Below are 17,110 nucleotides of genomic sequence, written 5' to 3'. Positions count from 1 at the left end.
TAAACCCTTAGTGGGAGGTTGATGTTAGGGGACATATTTTCCCTGCTCTCTCGTGCACTGAATTGAGTACGAAATTGCATAGTGCACCGGTGATGTGCACCGTGATTCAACTTTCTGTATATAACTTTTCCACAGTCGTGTTGGGCGTCGTTGGACAGCCCATGACATTTGCTAGCCATTGATGTCATTCTGATCGCTGTATCAGGTCTGTGAAGGAAATTACAGGAGGGAGTTGATTTCAGGGAATTTTGTACAATTCAAGTGTAGAGAGGGAGGTATGGGGGGTTAACGGCTGTAGACCACCCCCCCCCCTATCACGTGTCCACCTCGTGTGTGAGTGGGGGTGGCGTCATGGAGCAGGTGCGCGATTGGCTGAGGGCCTGGGCCTCAGAAATGCTGAACCGTGATTGGCCAAGACGCTGAGGGGTACTGCATGGTACCCCAGGCATGGTATTGGCGGGAAACGACATTCTTACCTTGGACGTTGTACCCTGTCGACGTATTTTCCGTGCTAGGCCAAGCATCGGGAAATATCCGCCTGCAACGTTGCTAAAGTCACGCCAACATCTTGCTATCTTTCCGTGTGCCGTGCGTAAGAATCCGGTAAGCGGAGAGAGGCCTGTATCGATCCGTGTGAACTTGTCATCTAGCCACGTAATTGTGGGACGCCATCTTAGAGGAACTGGACTGAGAGTGAGGCGTTAATTATCGGGCTATAAAAGCGACATCCGCCGTCGATCGTATCTGTGCTTGAAGATACTGCAGTGAGACGTGCTAGGGAGGGTTTCAGTGAGAGAGAGAAACCTTAAATGTTATAATTCTGAGGAACAGTGAAGGACTCCATCTCGTGTACCGTCGTATCCTGGGGTACCGTGCCAAGTGGAAGGGCGTGGTACCGCATCCCTGCTGTTGTGTGCAACTCTGGCTTGCCTGAGCCGGTGTATCTGCGCCATCCTGGTCTCTGTGTGTGTGTAGAGCTAACACCCCGTGGTCTGGGACTCTGTGCTCCACCTTGACCACGTGTAGGAAGTGAGGACGCCTACGTCATCATCCAGCAGCAGCAGTGGGAGTGTGATTGACGTGTATGTGTGAGTGAAAGAGGGGCCCCCACATCATTAATGTAAGTACACTGTTTCCGTTTGGGTAATAAAACTCTGAAGCTGGGTTCGCCCCCAGTGTCCGTCTGTCCTCTGTCCCTGGGACCACCTGGGGAGGTGAATGGGAATTGGAGACGTGTGAGTCTACCCTGTTTGTCATCAAGTTGAGGATTGGGCCCAACTGTGATTTATGACGTGTGTGAAGACACCTAGTGACACATTCAGAGGTAAAGTGAGTTATTTACTTCCATGTTAATTTTCTATGTGTATGTATTCGCTGTAATTTGATTCCCTTTTTCAGCAGTGAAAAGTGGTAACAGGGAGATTTCCCTTGGTTATATATTTTACTGTTGTGTTGTGGTAGAGTGTGAATTATTGGTGGATAATTTACTGGGGGAAGTCATTTACAAGTTTTGCCGTGAGTGGCAAGGATGTACTGTGTTGTACTGTGATGTACTGTGTTGTACCGTGTGTAAACCGTAGACAAGTTTGACCTTGGTGGAAGGCGTTGTGTACTGTGAAGGATTCCGTGAGAATTAAAGTCAGTTAACGTCACCGGGGGTCACGATTTACTTAACGAGGTCACTTGTTCGTTGAACATTGTTGTGATTAACGTAGGGACGTGTAAAGGCAACTGTCACAGTGAAGTTCACGCAGTGGAGGAATTGTCAAGTAAAGACTAACGTAGTGTTAACGAGTTAACGAGCTGTCGTTAATTGAGTAATTAACGTAAGGGGTTGACGGTCTGTATGATCGGAGTCAATTGCGCTGTAATTAAGCTGTTGTAATTCGTTGGACTGATCAGCTCTGTCTGCGGACAGAGTGATTAAGCACTCGTAGCTAATTAAAGATAATTAGTAATCGCCACTTAGTGAATTCACCAGGTGTTGATGTTGTTGTTTACACGGAGTATTGGAACATTGTGTGTGGTACAGTAGTCTACCCTCGTTAAGGTAATCTTGTCGTAAGACCGGAAGTGAACTGTCAGTTGAGAGAGTAGGCTTTATCAATACTCGACTGAATTAATAGGCTGTTGTATTCAGTAATTAATAGGGAATTACTCACCGAATGCTTGACTTTCAAGTTGATGTAATTAATTGACTTACGAGTTATTGGTGCCATTTAAGTGTCGTTGTGACACGTGTGTATTAACGTAATTGTTTAAATTCAATTAGAGTAACTTTTGTTTGTTGTCCTGAGAGACAAGTGTTAACGTAAGATTGTTTATAAGAGTTTATCATTCTTGGATTAACCGCCTTGTTACTTGGTACCTCGTTGTGGGCAGCGAGCGCCAGTCAAGTTTTTGTGATTATAGTATTGGTCACCGTGAAGCAGTGACAATATTGATTGCAAGCTTGCGTCACCAGTGGGCACCACTTTGTTCAGTTAGTGTCATTGTTCAGTCAGCGACGACGGGATAAGGATACCGTGGGTCCATCAGGCTGTTGATTAGCTGTTCGTTAATGTGCCACTGTAGTGACAGTAAAGTAACGTAAATTCACTGTGTAGTAGTTTTAGTTCTTGTTTTGTGAATAAATTGTTTTGTTATAGAAAACGGTCGTTTACGTCAAACCTTCCAATATTACTGCCCCACATTTCTTGTTCTGCAACGCTTTGCCTGCTTATGTTCATATCAAGTCTGTATCTAAAGCTCGAGTCCATTGCACAGCAACACACTTCTATAAATAAGAAGTGAGAATCCGTCGGCTACCCTTTATTAGTTTGTCAACTAGGAGGAGCCAGCGACCTAAGTGACAGGTGTTACCCGAGTGGTTTCGCCTGGCGGTTTGCTCCCGCGGTCCTATGATCTTAGGCTTTAAGATTAAATATCTGCCACTGGCAGCTCTTGCTGTTTAAGGTCTGCCTCTCTTGCGAGGTAGTTGCGATTAACGTAACATCCATAGGACTCAATTTCTTTGATAACCTGTCAAGAAAATAAAAATCTCACAGCTAGCCTAGAGGTGAGGCTAGCCTAGATGTGAGGCTAGGCTAGAGGTGAGGCTAGGCAAGAGGTGAGGCTAGCCTAGAGGTGAGGCTAGGCTAGAGGAGTTGCCACATGTGTCGCAAAGTAGTATACGTCCTGTAGGTGGTGTGTGAATCTACTCCAGATATATTTTGCGCCAGGAGTATATCTCATCCTGCTGGCCACCTGTCCCTTGCTGGCTACCTATCCCCAGCTGGCCACCTATCCCTTGCTGGCTACCTATTCCCTGCTGGACACATAGGTCCTTGTAGGTCACACACCCCACCGTCTGGCCACCTATCCCCTGCTCAAACCAGGTCCTCAATATCGCAATATATCACATGTTTAATCTTCTTCAAGATTACATATTCACTTGTAAGAGTAAACATGTATTCCCTCGTACATTATATTGTAGAATGTCCCACAATGACTGGTTACCGCCCTCATGGGCTGAGAAATGTTGAACTCTGTAAATACTATGAGACTCGAACCCGGGTCAGCCAGGGTCTCCATGCCCCCGCCAGTCCAGGGCTGTAACCACTCAGCCAACGACTGACTAAAAGTATTGGGAAGTAATGCCACGAGTGTTGCCGGGTGTTGGGTACATGTAGGTCTCACCACTTCCCAATACTTTTGGAAAGTGGTTACAGCGCGCAGTGGCTGAGTGGTTACAGCACCGGACTGCTGGGGGACCTGGGGACCCTGGCTGACCGGGTTTGAGTCCTTCAGGGGTGAAGAATTTTTCGGATGTATATTAGATAGAAGGACCATTCAAGCGTTAAGCACATATGTATGCATGTGCACACACAGTTTGTGTAAGCTGGTCAGAACTACATCTGTGTAAACATACATTAATCACATTATGTTGTAAAAAGACATACCTCAAACGCTGTTTATGCAGGAGAGACGTAAATCAATATATATATGTATGTAGACTAGATTAACATTTTAAAAGCACTACAATCACCTTTTGTGGTTGATTGTTCAATAAATCACTTAACTATATATTTAACAGATCTCTAACCCTGTCCATGGAGGAAAGAAGAAATGTATATATGCTGGTTACCATTGTAAATATGTGGCCACATCTGTGGTAGAAAATAATAATAATAATAATAATAATAATAATAATAATAATAATAATAATAATAATAATAATAATAATAAGAAGAAGAAGAAGAAGAATCAGCGTGTAAGCAGCCATACTGTTCTAAGCTCTGCCTGGGTATTATTCTGGCGAAACCTCTCAAGGTTGACTTTGATGATGTAATATAATGCGCTTAACAGATTGGTTTCAAAGTGAGGTTTATGCTCTATAAACACATACGATACACTGAAGCACACACGATACACTGAAGCACATACGATACACTGAAGCACATACGATACACTGAAGCACATACGATACACTGAAGCACATACGATACACTGAAGCACATACGATACACTGAAGCACACACGATACACTGAAGCACACACGATACACTGAAGCACATACGATACACTGAAGCACATACGATACACTGAAGCACATACGATACACTGAAGCACACACGATACACTGAAGCACATACGATACACTGAAGCACATACGATACACTGAAACACATACGATACACTTAAGGTGCCTCCAGATTTGTATTTAGTGATATTGTTCAAAATATTTACAAATATAATCGGTGAATTACAGGTGAAAGTTAGTGATGACTTAGAGGCGCGAGGCTAATTACCCCAGGACACACAGGTGGCTGTTGGGGGGTAATAGTAGGGAAGTCTTGTTGCTCAAGAGGCTTAATTAACCTCCTCTGTGTGTGTGTGTACTCACCTATTTGTACTCGCCTATTTGTGCCTGCAGGATCGAGCATTGACTCTTGAATCCCGCCTTTCTAATCATCGATTGATCACAGCAATGACTCCGGTCCCATTTCCCTATCATATCTAGTTTTAAAATTATGAATAAAGTTTGCTTCCACAACCTACTCCTTAAGTGCATTCCATTTTTCCACTGCTCTCACGTTAAAAGAATACTTTCTAACAACTCTGTGACTCACCTGAGTTTCCAGCTTCCACTTATGTCCCCTCGTTCTGTTACTATTACGTGTGAACATTTCGTCTATTTCCACTCTGTCAATCTCCTAAGTATTTTATACGTTCCTATCACATCTCCCTCTCCCTTCTTTTATCTAGTGTCGTAAGGCTCAGTTCCTTCAGGCGTTCTTCATATCCTATCCCTCGTAACGCTGGGACAAGCCTCGTCCCAAACTTCTGAACTTTTTCCAGTTTTCTTATGTGTTTCTTTAGGTGGGGACTCCATGATGAGGCGGCATACTCTAAGACTGGCCTCACGCAGGCAGTGTAAAGCGACCTAAATGCCTCCTTACTTAGGTTTCTGAATGATGTTCTAACTTTTGCCAGTGCGCTGCTGTCGTTATCCTATTTATATGTGCCTCAGGAGTTAGGTTAGGTGTTACGTCCACGCCCAGGTCTCTTTCTCGAGTCGTCACAAGTAAGCAGTTCCCCTTCATTGTGTACTGTCCCTTTGGTCTCTTATCACCTGATCCCATTTCCATTACTTTACATTTGCTCGTGTTAAACGCCAGTAGCCATTTCTCAGACCATCTCTGCAACCTGTTCAATTCCTCTTGTAGGATCCTATAATCCTCATCTGTCACAACTCTATTCATCAACTTTGCGTCATCCGCGAACATTGACATGTAGGACTCTACTTCTGTACACATGTCGTTACTCGCCAGAGTGTGAGTGTGAGTGTGTGTGTGTGTGTGTGTGTGTGTGTGTGTGTGTGTGTGTGTGTGTGTGTGTGTGTGTGTGTGTAGCATTTTCCGGATAACTCAAAAACCAATTTATATCTTAGCTGTTTGTTAGAAGTAGATAATTTGGCTTCTCTTCTAGAGAAATCCTGAAGTGGTTCCGTCTTCTCTGAGGGAGAACTGAAGGAATGACGCTGTTCTCAATTACCTGCTTCCTGAATACATTTCTTTCAGGTTGTGAGATTAAACCTTAATTTTAATGTAGTGTGCCCTGGTTCGATCATTTATATATATAAACAATGGTATACATGGTGACTTTAATTCTTATTGAGGGGAATTCATTTATTGCAAATTATATTAATTTTTAAACAATTGCACTGTATAATTTAAGTATTAATTAACCTAGCTAGTTATATTTAATTATCTGGCAAGTATCTATTACTTAGCTGGCAATTGTCTTTTACTTAGCTGGCAAGTATCTTTTACTTAGCTGGCAAGTATCTTTTACTTAGCTGGCAAGTATCTTTTACTTAGCTGGCAAGTATCTTTTACTTAGCTGGCAAGTATCTTTTACTTAGCTGGCAAGTATCTTGATATAACTGCAGCTGCAATATACAGAAGCAGTCCCCCATGGCGCAGTGGCAAAACACTCGCCTCGTTTGGCCTGGGTTCGTATCCTGGCCGGGGAGGATTGACTTGGCGCCAATTCTTAACTGTACGCCTCTGTTCACCCAGCAGTGAATAGGCACCTGGTTGTTAATCGAATTGGCGGGTCGTATTAAGGAAAGGTATTAAGGAAAATTAAGATTAAGGACCTGCCCGAAACGCTACGCGTGCTAGTGGCTTTTCGATATATAAGAACTCGTAAATAATAAGTACTAATATTAGTATTAATACTGATAATTAAAAAATAATATACTAATAAGAAATAAAATTATAATAAATAATAACTCGAATATAAGATCTTATATAAGATATAAGAACTAGTATATATGAACTCTTGTATACATAAATAAATAAATAAATAAATAAATGGGTTTAGTAGCATAAAGGAAATTGGATTCAAATCTCGGTTTAAGCCATAAAACTCCCTTTATTTTATTTGGCGTAATTTACTAGTGCAGAATGCTCAGTCTTATATCTTGTTAAAGCTTCCCCAGACCTGTCCACTACTCGACGGCTGGGCACCATTGGTTACAACCTCAGTTAATTTAGGAACTATGTGATGAAGCCACTCTCGAACCACTACTTATACCAAATGATTACCAGGAATATAAACAAAAAATGATTTCAAGAAGCCAATCAAAGAAGAATGAAGAAGGAACAAGTAGAAACAAATAGAAACAAGAAGTAAGAAGAAAGAAGAAAGAAGACTCAAGAATGAAGACACCACCAGAGGACAGACTGTTCCTACCAAGAATGAAGAAGCACTACCACTGCCACGCTACCTCACCCGACTTTTGCCCAGCCTGTGTACGATGATCTACCGGATCAACGTGCGATTCAGAGGGGGACCTTCCCTTACCCGGTACTTACTCCGAGGCTTACCCGGCCAGAGATCCTGGACTTGATCACTACAAGAACTACTGTTGCAGCCCTGGACATCGTCGACGATGGAGGACCCCAACTGGTGTTCATCAGTGCCGCAGCTGTACAAGGTCTGTTCCACCCCCACCACGCTCACCGCTCATGAGGAGGCGCACATGATCCTCACCCCACCACGTCACTACCTCGCAGCCACGACGGTCTTTGTTCGGAGAGTGAGCTCCGTGCTCTCTGGAAAAGCTGCCACCGACGTCGTCACTAGGATTAACGAGCAGAACCCCTTCCTTGACCGCTGTCACTGTCAAGTTCATTCCTGTACCTGACAGCCACCTCTCCATCATGAAGGTCACCTTTACATCGCCTGAGGAAGCTACTAATGCTGCTAACAACGGCTTCCGGTGCTTTGGTATCGCCAGTACACCTCGACAGATCACCAAAGAACACTATTACCGGCTTCGACGATGGTATAAGTGCTATAGCTACGAGCTCTTCACAAAGATTTGTACATCTCAGGACCAACGGTGCGGCAATTGCGCCGGGAGCCACCACTTCACACACTGCACCAACCACTTCTCCACAGCCTTCACTGCCAAGGTGAATACACTGCCGTCTCCGTTGAGTGCCTCCGAAGACTTGCAGAAATCAACATGTCCGACGCCAGGCGGGTCAACACCACTCGCAGTGCACCAACAACTGTCAACGTGCAAGCCGCAAACTTCCCGGAGCTTCTGGGTGGTGCAGGAGCTACCATGCAGCCAGCCAGCCAGTTGGGGGGCCTAGCTCCCAGTCCACCAACCAATCATCGACTCGGCCGCAACAGCCACAACCTCTTTGGCCAATCATCGAGCTAGCCTTTACCACACCAGTAGCTGGTCCCCCACACCGTTCATAGTACCGTCTCTGAACTTACACGCCTGACAGAAATTATGCAAGCACGAACTACAAGGTATTCGTACAACTTCTAAGCATACTCTACGCTGCTAATGGTCTACCGACGTTTAATATTCTGATTAGGTTTCTCAGTTGGAACATTCGTAGCATCAACAGGAGACTGAATGATCTAATTGCACATGTTACCAGTAACAACATAAGTAGATTATTTGGTGACAGATAGAGCCACCTATGTAGGGTAATCAGATAAGAAAATCAGAAGCGGGGAGCCACATAGTGCCACTCCATATTAGGTCACCCAAGGTGTGAGTGGTAGCAGTCGAAAAAACAGTGAAGATAGGTATCTATTATGTGCCACTATGATCATGTTCATTTATACAGTAAAGTATGACAATATATTTAAGTAAAAATGAATTTATTTGTATAATAAACACTCGTGGGTGAGTGCCAGTTACGCCCCCACATTCCTCTATGGGGCAGGTGTAAAACAGGTTCCTCCCGGTGAGGGTGGTCGCCCGTACCCTTCCTCGCACCTAATGGCCTTGACTTTACCGTAACAGAGTTCCACACCCAGCGGAGGTTGAGTGGGTCTTATATAGGGGTATTAAATTATAAATCTCCTCCAGGGGTTAAAAAAATCAAAGAATTTATTAATGTTTTATTAGGTAAAAATCACAAATGATGTATAAGAAGTTAATTATGGCCCCTATCCCTCTCCCCCCTCCACCTCCCCTTCCTCATCTGAGTAGAATTCTGACGTCTCCCCATCCGTGGTGAGTGGGGGGAGGTCTTGACCCCCTCCCCCCTCTCTTGGGGGAGTGGGGTGAGTTGGCTGGTTGCCTTTTGGACGACTTTCCTTCTGACTCTCATCTGAAGTGTTCTGGAAAGAGATGGGGAAAATAATTTATAGGACTATATCTTTTATTTGAAAAATATTCTATTTCCTCTAAGAACAGTTAGTACATACCTCTCCCCCTGCAGGAGCGACCTTGTGTCCTCTACAGCAGGCATCATCAATTAGGGTACGTAACAGCATCTTGTTTGGGGCAGACCTTCCTCGTAGAATTACTACTCTACAAATGTGGACAGGTCCTAAGAATTGCACTGAAAAAAAAGAAGAGGTAAAATAGAGGTTGAGCAAACTTTCTATTGTGGGAAAAAAAATAAATCTTTACCAGAAAGTGAGGGTAATACTAACCAGGCCCTTCAAGGACTTCAATCTTCCCTGCGTGTGTTTCTGGGGAGACGCCTTCCATTTGTAGGATAAGGGGGATGGGGGTCTTCTAGGGAGGTTGTGGGGTGAGAGGTGTTTTATATGTGGTGTAATCCCCCTGTTAGGTGGGTTGCCTAGCTAACAAAAATATTCTCTACACCACGTATAAGAACCCACCCTTACTCCTCTACAAAATGTCCTAACACAGTGATGTTTCATAGGAAAATATCGTCTCGCATAAGCGAGGGCTCGTTTATCATTTAATTTTAAACTAACGCTTGAAAATACATTATGTAAGTAATGTACTGTTGAAGGCAACCCCAGGTGACTCACCCTATGGACGAACATTACGCAATACAGTCCACAAGCAAGGGTAAAATCACTCTGGAGTCTGTAGCACATTCCAAACACCTTTGTTATTGTGTTAGTTTTAATAAATCCTTGAAAATAATGTCCATAAGTAACCGCCGACATTGCATAACTATCGAAAAAAAACATTCGATGTTTAACTTTATCAACATAAATAGCTACCCAATGTCCCATAGTTAATCTGCTATGTGATGGTAAAATATTAGTTATGAGAACAATAGGTTTTCTTGATGAGATATTTAAATGTTCTATTTCATCAGCATTATAACAACCTAGGTAGAGTGCTCGATCCCCTAGATTATTTTTTAAATTAATATTTATATCATTACAATTCATTATGTTTTTAAGCTCGCACGTCACACAGAACAGTTCTCTGTCCGTCGATGGATAGTACCCCGGTCGTTTCCCCAAACAGTAAAACCAGCCTGTTATATGTAACACCGCCACCAAACTCAAGCTCCATACGCAAGTTGCCAGATTTCTCCACAGGGAGGGAATCCTTTGTTTGAATGGTGGTTAAGTCAAAGGCGAATATCGATCTTCCCTTATTAAAAGTGTCATAGGCTAGAAGTGAATCACGCTCTAAGCCTAATGTCTTCAAAGTTTCGTAATAAAGGCGGGCATAATGATTGTCGAAATCACCACCAATTCGGTAAATTGCATTATTGTTCAAATACATGGCGATATTTTTCAGTTTTGCATTTTCAAAATATAATCCATTACCTTGGTGAAGGCCAGCGAAATAATTCATTGGCACAATTACCATGAATATCCTGTGAGGAATTACTTGCGCCCAAGGCTGATCAATTAAGAGACTAGTTTGATTCCCTGCTAGGACATATGTTTTAGAAATGGTTTTATTGAAAGTATAGCTTATGGGGTCGGGGGATGCTAACAGTGAGCTGTTTAAGGCTAGGTAAGCACTTGGGTAGGGGAACACTCGTGTTACCCACAACTTAGCATAATCCATATGCAGCCGATACTTAGAGCCATCGTCCACACTTGTATTTAGCACCCAAGCATGTGGGGAGAGCTCCAATCTTAGGCGCACATCTATATTATCTAATATGTATTGGTCTAGGGTTGTTACGTCCAATAGTAGGGGAAAACACATTGACAATCCTTTACCTTTTAAATCGGTCATAAATTTTTTATCCTTGGCGGTTGCCCCAGTAAAAAATGTATTAGTAAATTCGTTAGGGATTACACCATCATCACTCCAGTCCCTACGAAAGGCTCCAATCCTCCCCAAGGAAGACATTTTTGATGGAGGCATGGAGGTAATTAATTTAATAAACGACCAATAATTAAAATTAGAATTTGTTTCAACTACCTGCTCTCCTAAAAACACCTGAACACCTTTAAACATGGTATTTGACAACCCATTAACAAATTCCACATGGTCATCCTCTTCCAATTTTGTGGTATCGTCATCTTTCGTTAAAGATACCTTAAAATCTATAACAATATTAGCTAGATCTAAGAAGGCGCCCTGGGTTCCGGGGATGCGGAATTCTAAGTAATTATCCCGCAAACGTTGATTAATAGGGAGGTTAACAGGTAGAATGTCTATTTGCTGTGTGGAGGCAATTGAACTCTCCACATTACGTATTCTGTTACTTCTAGGAAATTGGTCAATAATACTGGAAGTATAATATTCTACAGGGATTTTCAACCCAGCTCCACTAGCCTCCGCCATGATCTCCTCCGAAAGGTGAAGTATGACTGCTTACTGTAGTGAAAATACATCATTTTTATACCCAAGGGCTCGTTTACATTTATTATTTTTATTTTTTCTTCTCCTAGAGAGTCTTTTAATTTTCCCGCCTGCTACCAATTTCTTCCCCACAGTCTTAAGAGCATCAATACCGTGAGTTCTCAGAGCGCTCTTTACATCCCGTCTACCACTGGTTAAATCACCAAGAACATTTTTCCCAAAATCGATAGCAGTCGGCGTTACAGTTTTCATGAAAAATGGTATGGCTCGTCGAGCCAAGCCGGCTAAGGTCCCCAAAAAACCACCACCCAGATCTGAGATAAGGCGCTTGGAATGTGCGTATGTCATTCATCGCTCCCCCCCTCACCCCGTATCTCCCAGAGAGGGGGGAGAAGATCTCCCCATACTCCTTCTGGGAGGGTGTGTGGAAAGGTACTCGCATCCCGACTCCTCTTCTTATAATAACCGATGATGTGGGTAAACACTTCTATATATATATATATATATATATATATATATATATATATATATTTATATTTATATAGATTATATTGTTATACCTTAGGGCGGAGGTGTAAGACTACCGTAACCGACCTCCCATCTTCAAAACTAACCTTTCGCCCAAACTGATCTGTTATCTTAATGCACACCTTCTCCAACGTGTTAGTATTTAATGTCTTGTACACTAGGGGATGAGCCCCTCTAGAATAAGAGTCATGATAATTGATTGCATCTAAGATATTTACAATTTGTCCCCCGTAACGATCCGGCTCGATGACGTCACTATAAATGAGTAAATAGTCACAACCTCCATCATTGTCTGGGGGGAATGAGGCCACGATCTTTGAGGCTGCTGTAATGTCATCTGATTTTGCCTGATAAATGGTGTATTTGCGACTGCTGTCAAAACCAAGTACATTAGCTATTCTGTGTTTAAATTGAAGACTAAGAGAATATAAGGAACCAGTGCCTTCATTGTTAAGTGTAGAGGTTAGTAACACTCGCTCTAAGGATTGATCATAGGTGAGGATTGGTTCTCTTTCTGAGAAGTATATTTTGAAATCACCTCGGAAGCTAAGCTTCATGTCGGTGATTATTTGTCGGCTAAGCTCACTCGTGATGAATGTGATGTTTCTGGATAATATGTTGGTTTTGGGGGTGAAGGTGTAGATGAGATGTTCTGGGCTTTTAGAAAGAGTTCCTCGCTTAAAAGTAGCATAGACGTCTATACCAGACTCCCCCTCATCCTTGATGATAGCGTTAATTCGTCTGGGTAGGAGTATGTTGACTAAGGCCACTTCATGTTTAATGGAAGGGTTTAAATGTAGAGTGGGGATGGTGTTTGTAAATGCTGAACTTGTGTTGTTGTATATATCTTCTTGGTCGAGGCTAGTGAGGTATATGTAGTGTTCCTCGTCCATTGTTAAGTTATGTACTGACTGGGGTGGGAATAAAACATCATTACTTATATTTTATTTTATTAATCTACTAAGGAAATATTACTTTTAAAAGAACTACAACAGGGGCAACTACATTTTGTTCCCCCATAACAAATTACATATAAAGAGCAGCAGCTGTTGGTACTGCTGTCGTCCGCTGCTGCCGCTGCCGCTGCTGCTGGGGGAGCTGTTGGTACCACTGACACCGCTGCCACCGCTGACGGTACTGCTGTTGCTGCTGCTGCTACCACCGCTGGAACCGTTGTAGTTGGTGGTACTGCTGCCGCTACCGTTACCGCTGCCGGCGATGATGGTACTGTTGCTGCCGCTGTCACCGCCGGAACTGCTGTAGTTGGTGGTACCGTTGCCGCTACCACTACCGCTGACAACACTGTCACCATCGTCGGTGGACCTGCTACTGCTACCACCACCGAAGCTGTTGTAGATGGAGGTACTGCTGTTGCTGCTGCTGCTGCTGCTGCTGTTACTGACTGTGGTGGTGCTGGCACGTCTTCTTTGAGCGTTGATGGTTACAGCTTTCGTTGTTTTTTCGGTGATGAGGATAACAGGAATATTTCCTGTGACTCTCCATCGAGGATGGTGTCAATACGATGATTTGAGAGGGGGTCGAAGTCAATAGTGGTTTCGATCCGTCGTTTGGCCGTGCCAGATGTTGTGGGTGGGGGTGGAGCAGCGCTGGAGGTGGATGAGTACTCTTGTAGGTGTCTCTTCTTCCTGGGGGTGGCTGGTGGTGCTGGTGGTGTAGAACGAGAAGAGCTTCCTGGAGTGGTGGCACCCTCCCCCACCACCGCATCTAGGGTGATAGTTTTACTATCACCCTCTCCCCTGGGATCATCATTCGGGAGGGGTACCATCGATGGGGTGACGGTAGAGGGACGTTTGAGGATTACCAGCTCCTTGTTATGCTTGCCCAGCTCAGCGTTGAGCGAAATGAGCATGGGCCCGACGTCCTTGTGCCAGTTGTCCATGCCATCACGGGAGGCCCCCAGCCCATGGGGCACCACCAGCCGAAACATGGTTGGAGTTCTTACCATGAGATTGCCAACCTTTGTTAGGGCTGTTTTCAGCCAATACAGCCTATTCTTGGCAATATCCAGGGTGACATTGGTGATGTAGTGGATGTCGGAGGAAGACTGCACTTGCTCCTGAGCTATAGGGTTGGACTCGAAGGGTGCTCCTGCACCGAAAGCGGAAATTAGCGCCACGATGGTGGGGCGGAAGAACAAGACTGGCTCTTCGACAATGTCTTGACCGTCGGAGGGTAGGGGAGCTATCTTCACTTCGATGTCACCCGGGGTAGACCGGTAACGTATTGTGGCCCTGTTGACACGAGTCAGTCCTTCACGTTCCACACGGGCATAGTTGTAACATTTCCAAATTACACTTGCCAGTCCATAGGGACGCACAACAGCAACGGGTAAGTCATACACTATGACATCACCGACCCCAAAGGCGTGGGTGTCGGTGATGTCGCTGTCTATTGACTTAATGGACGATAAAGCCATGGCGGAGGGGCGGTTGAGAGGAACTGGGGAAGAGTCGCCGTCAACTATGGTGACCGAGGGTGACGGTGGAGGCCTTTAAATACACCTGTGTCCCCCACCTGGAGGGGGAGGGATGTATGGGGTGTGGTGTAGAGGCTGCCTTCCCTACCTTAAAAGTCCATACACACTCCGTCCAGTCTCGAAGGCTGTAATCTGGTCTCGATGTTGGAAGGTTAATTTTTCCATTTGCCATATCTCCGTCTGGATTTCCTGGGATGAATATTCTTCATAACGTTTCACCGTCTCTCCAAATGACTTAAAAAACCGTTCTGGAGGGGCACTCAACACAAGACGGTCATAACAATCCCACAATGCATATATCAATCTACATTTGTGTTCGACATACTTGTAGTACCGCTGAGTAGCAACCAACTTCTTTAATAAGGGAGATTTGTCTTCTGGGGGTGTAGCTGGGGGAGGAGTGGGTCTAGAAGCTTGCTCCATGGTGGATATGCAACTGAATATGGTGGTCTTTAAGATGGTCTTCATATAGGTCTTCAATACGGCTCCCAATGGGGTCTCCTATGGATACCCCTCCCCCCTTTTAACTGAGATCTAGCGCGATAATTACGTATGAGGGTTGGGTCTATGCCAGCCACCCTCAGTAAAACCCTTACATCTTCCTTGTCACTTGCCCTAAATTGCCCCTTTGTGAAGGCTAGAGTTTTAATTATATCTAAAATATTTAAATTTTGTACAGGCTTTAATAAATTTCCGCGACTATCCCACATCACCTGTTGGCTGTTTTGTCCAAACATGTTCAATAATGCTTTGACATGAGGAATTTCCTCAATTTTAAAATTCACATTTATTAAGTTGTCCAGACTTGGATTTTGGGGTGTGATGGTGGCTTTATGTGGAGTGTGGCCAGCAACAATTACTTGCACTTCGGGCGGGAGGATGGAATGTCCCCTTTTTTTATTTATTTTTTTTTTTAAAAGGCGATGGTCGCGCCGGGCAGCCCGCGTTTTTTTTTTCTTTTTAAGGGTGGCGGCGGGCGACGGTCGCCGGGGGCCCCAATGTCATTTAAAGGGTGTGTGACCAGCCCCGCCCGTCTGGAGGTGCTACTACGGCAACACCGCCCACAGCCCGTTGTTGTCAGGTGGGAGGAAGGAGTGTCCTCTTCCCCCACCCCCCCATCACCCCTACCAGAGTCGCAGGTGGGTAGGTTACGGGCTCCCCCAATATTATTACTTGGGATGGATTCGTTTTTTAAAGAGAAGGACATACTTTCACTACCATCACCACCGGGGGAGGGCAGACCCACCGCATTAGGAGGTGATGGTGAGTTCTTGTTTTTATTAAATAAATATTTTTCAGCTATGAATCGTGGTACCAGGCAATATTCTTTCACCATTTTATTCTCTCGTTACTTATTTACGCAATTACCTTATTAGGGAGGAAATTAACGATACAGCCAAAGGTAGCAGAGCTGCTAATATCGCCCCACCACGTCTGGAGGTCAGTATGAGCTTCTTTTTGTATAAAGGAGTTTTCTTACGTGCTACAGATCGTATGTCGTTCTGATATCTCTGTAAGCCATTAATTATCTGAGGTTGAACTGGGATATTTCGTTTCAGAAAATTGGCAAAAATTTCACAAATTGATTCAATTTCCTGCCGTTTTAAAGCCTTGATTAGTTTATTCCGCTTCTTGGGTGATAAATTGTTTAATAAAAATAACAACTGATGATGTTTCTCTACGAGAGAGTCCTGTTGAACTGTCATTTTTTGTTAAATTTGACGATGTCTTGAGCTTTAATCCAGCTATTGGCAGAATCTGGGTACCCTCTCCACTTGACGAAATATTCTCTGTGTCCTTTCGATGTTTTCCTAGACTGTAATACCGTTACAGGAAAATAGTCTGGAAGGGATGTTGCAATCAATTCCTGCTCATAAAACATGCCACTGATCGTCTCGTTGTTTAAATCTTTGATTTTATATGTCGGGATTGGATGTGTTCTGTCAATATGTGACACTACAAATATTTCTTCTGTATTTTGGTGCCAAAACCCTTTGTGAAATATATTCCTACGCTTTGCCAATCGCTCATGCTGTCCAAGGTGCAGCCGTGGACTGATGGCAGTTATGGAGGAGTCATTGTTTAAATACATGACCTTAAACTGTCTTCGTATATCTTCAATATTTTGCAACTTATGAATGGCATGAGGAGTATTTTTTAGCATCCTGTGGAAAGTGTGGTTGTACACGTCCACAACTTTAGGGAGGATGTGGGTGTATTTTAATGAATTAGCTTGAGTCATATAATGATACAGTTTATGTTTTAAAGTTCTGATGGCTCGCTCCACTATGCTAGATTTCATTTCCGAAAATACACTATATAATTTAATATTTTTCTTATTAAAATAATTTTGAACTGACTTGTTGTAAAATTCTCTACCTCGGTCAGTGAATATCCGCCTTACACCGAGAAACTGAGGCGTTTCCTCTAATATCTTCTTCAGAGCGACTAACACTTCACTCGAATTTTTTGTTTTTAAAGTTTGAGTCTGCATTAGGCGGGAATAAACATCGACACAAATT

The 17,110-nt window shown here is 43.7% G+C and overlaps 1 long non-coding RNA gene across 1 annotated transcript; it reads right to left on the bottom strand.

Annotated features, from left to right (window-relative positions):
* Positions 1-8,909: 8,909 nt before the first annotated feature.
* Positions 8,910-9,541, bottom strand: LOC138368218 (uncharacterized). Its single transcript, XR_011229540.1, has 3 exons — positions 9,463-9,541; positions 9,232-9,368; positions 8,910-9,144 (listed from the first exon to the last, which is right to left on the bottom strand). It is a non-coding gene; the product is annotated as an uncharacterized lncRNA (long non-coding RNA).
* Between the last annotated feature and the right edge of the window lie 7,569 nt (positions 9,542-17,110).

The sequence above is a fragment of the Procambarus clarkii genome, chromosome 3, assembly GCF_040958095.1.
Source record: "Procambarus clarkii isolate CNS0578487 chromosome 3, FALCON_Pclarkii_2.0, whole genome shotgun sequence".
NCBI lineage: Eukaryota > Metazoa > Arthropoda > Malacostraca > Decapoda > Cambaridae > Procambarus > Procambarus clarkii.
Note: the sequence above shows the minus strand (reverse complement) of the source record. Positions and strands in the feature narration are given on the sequence as shown.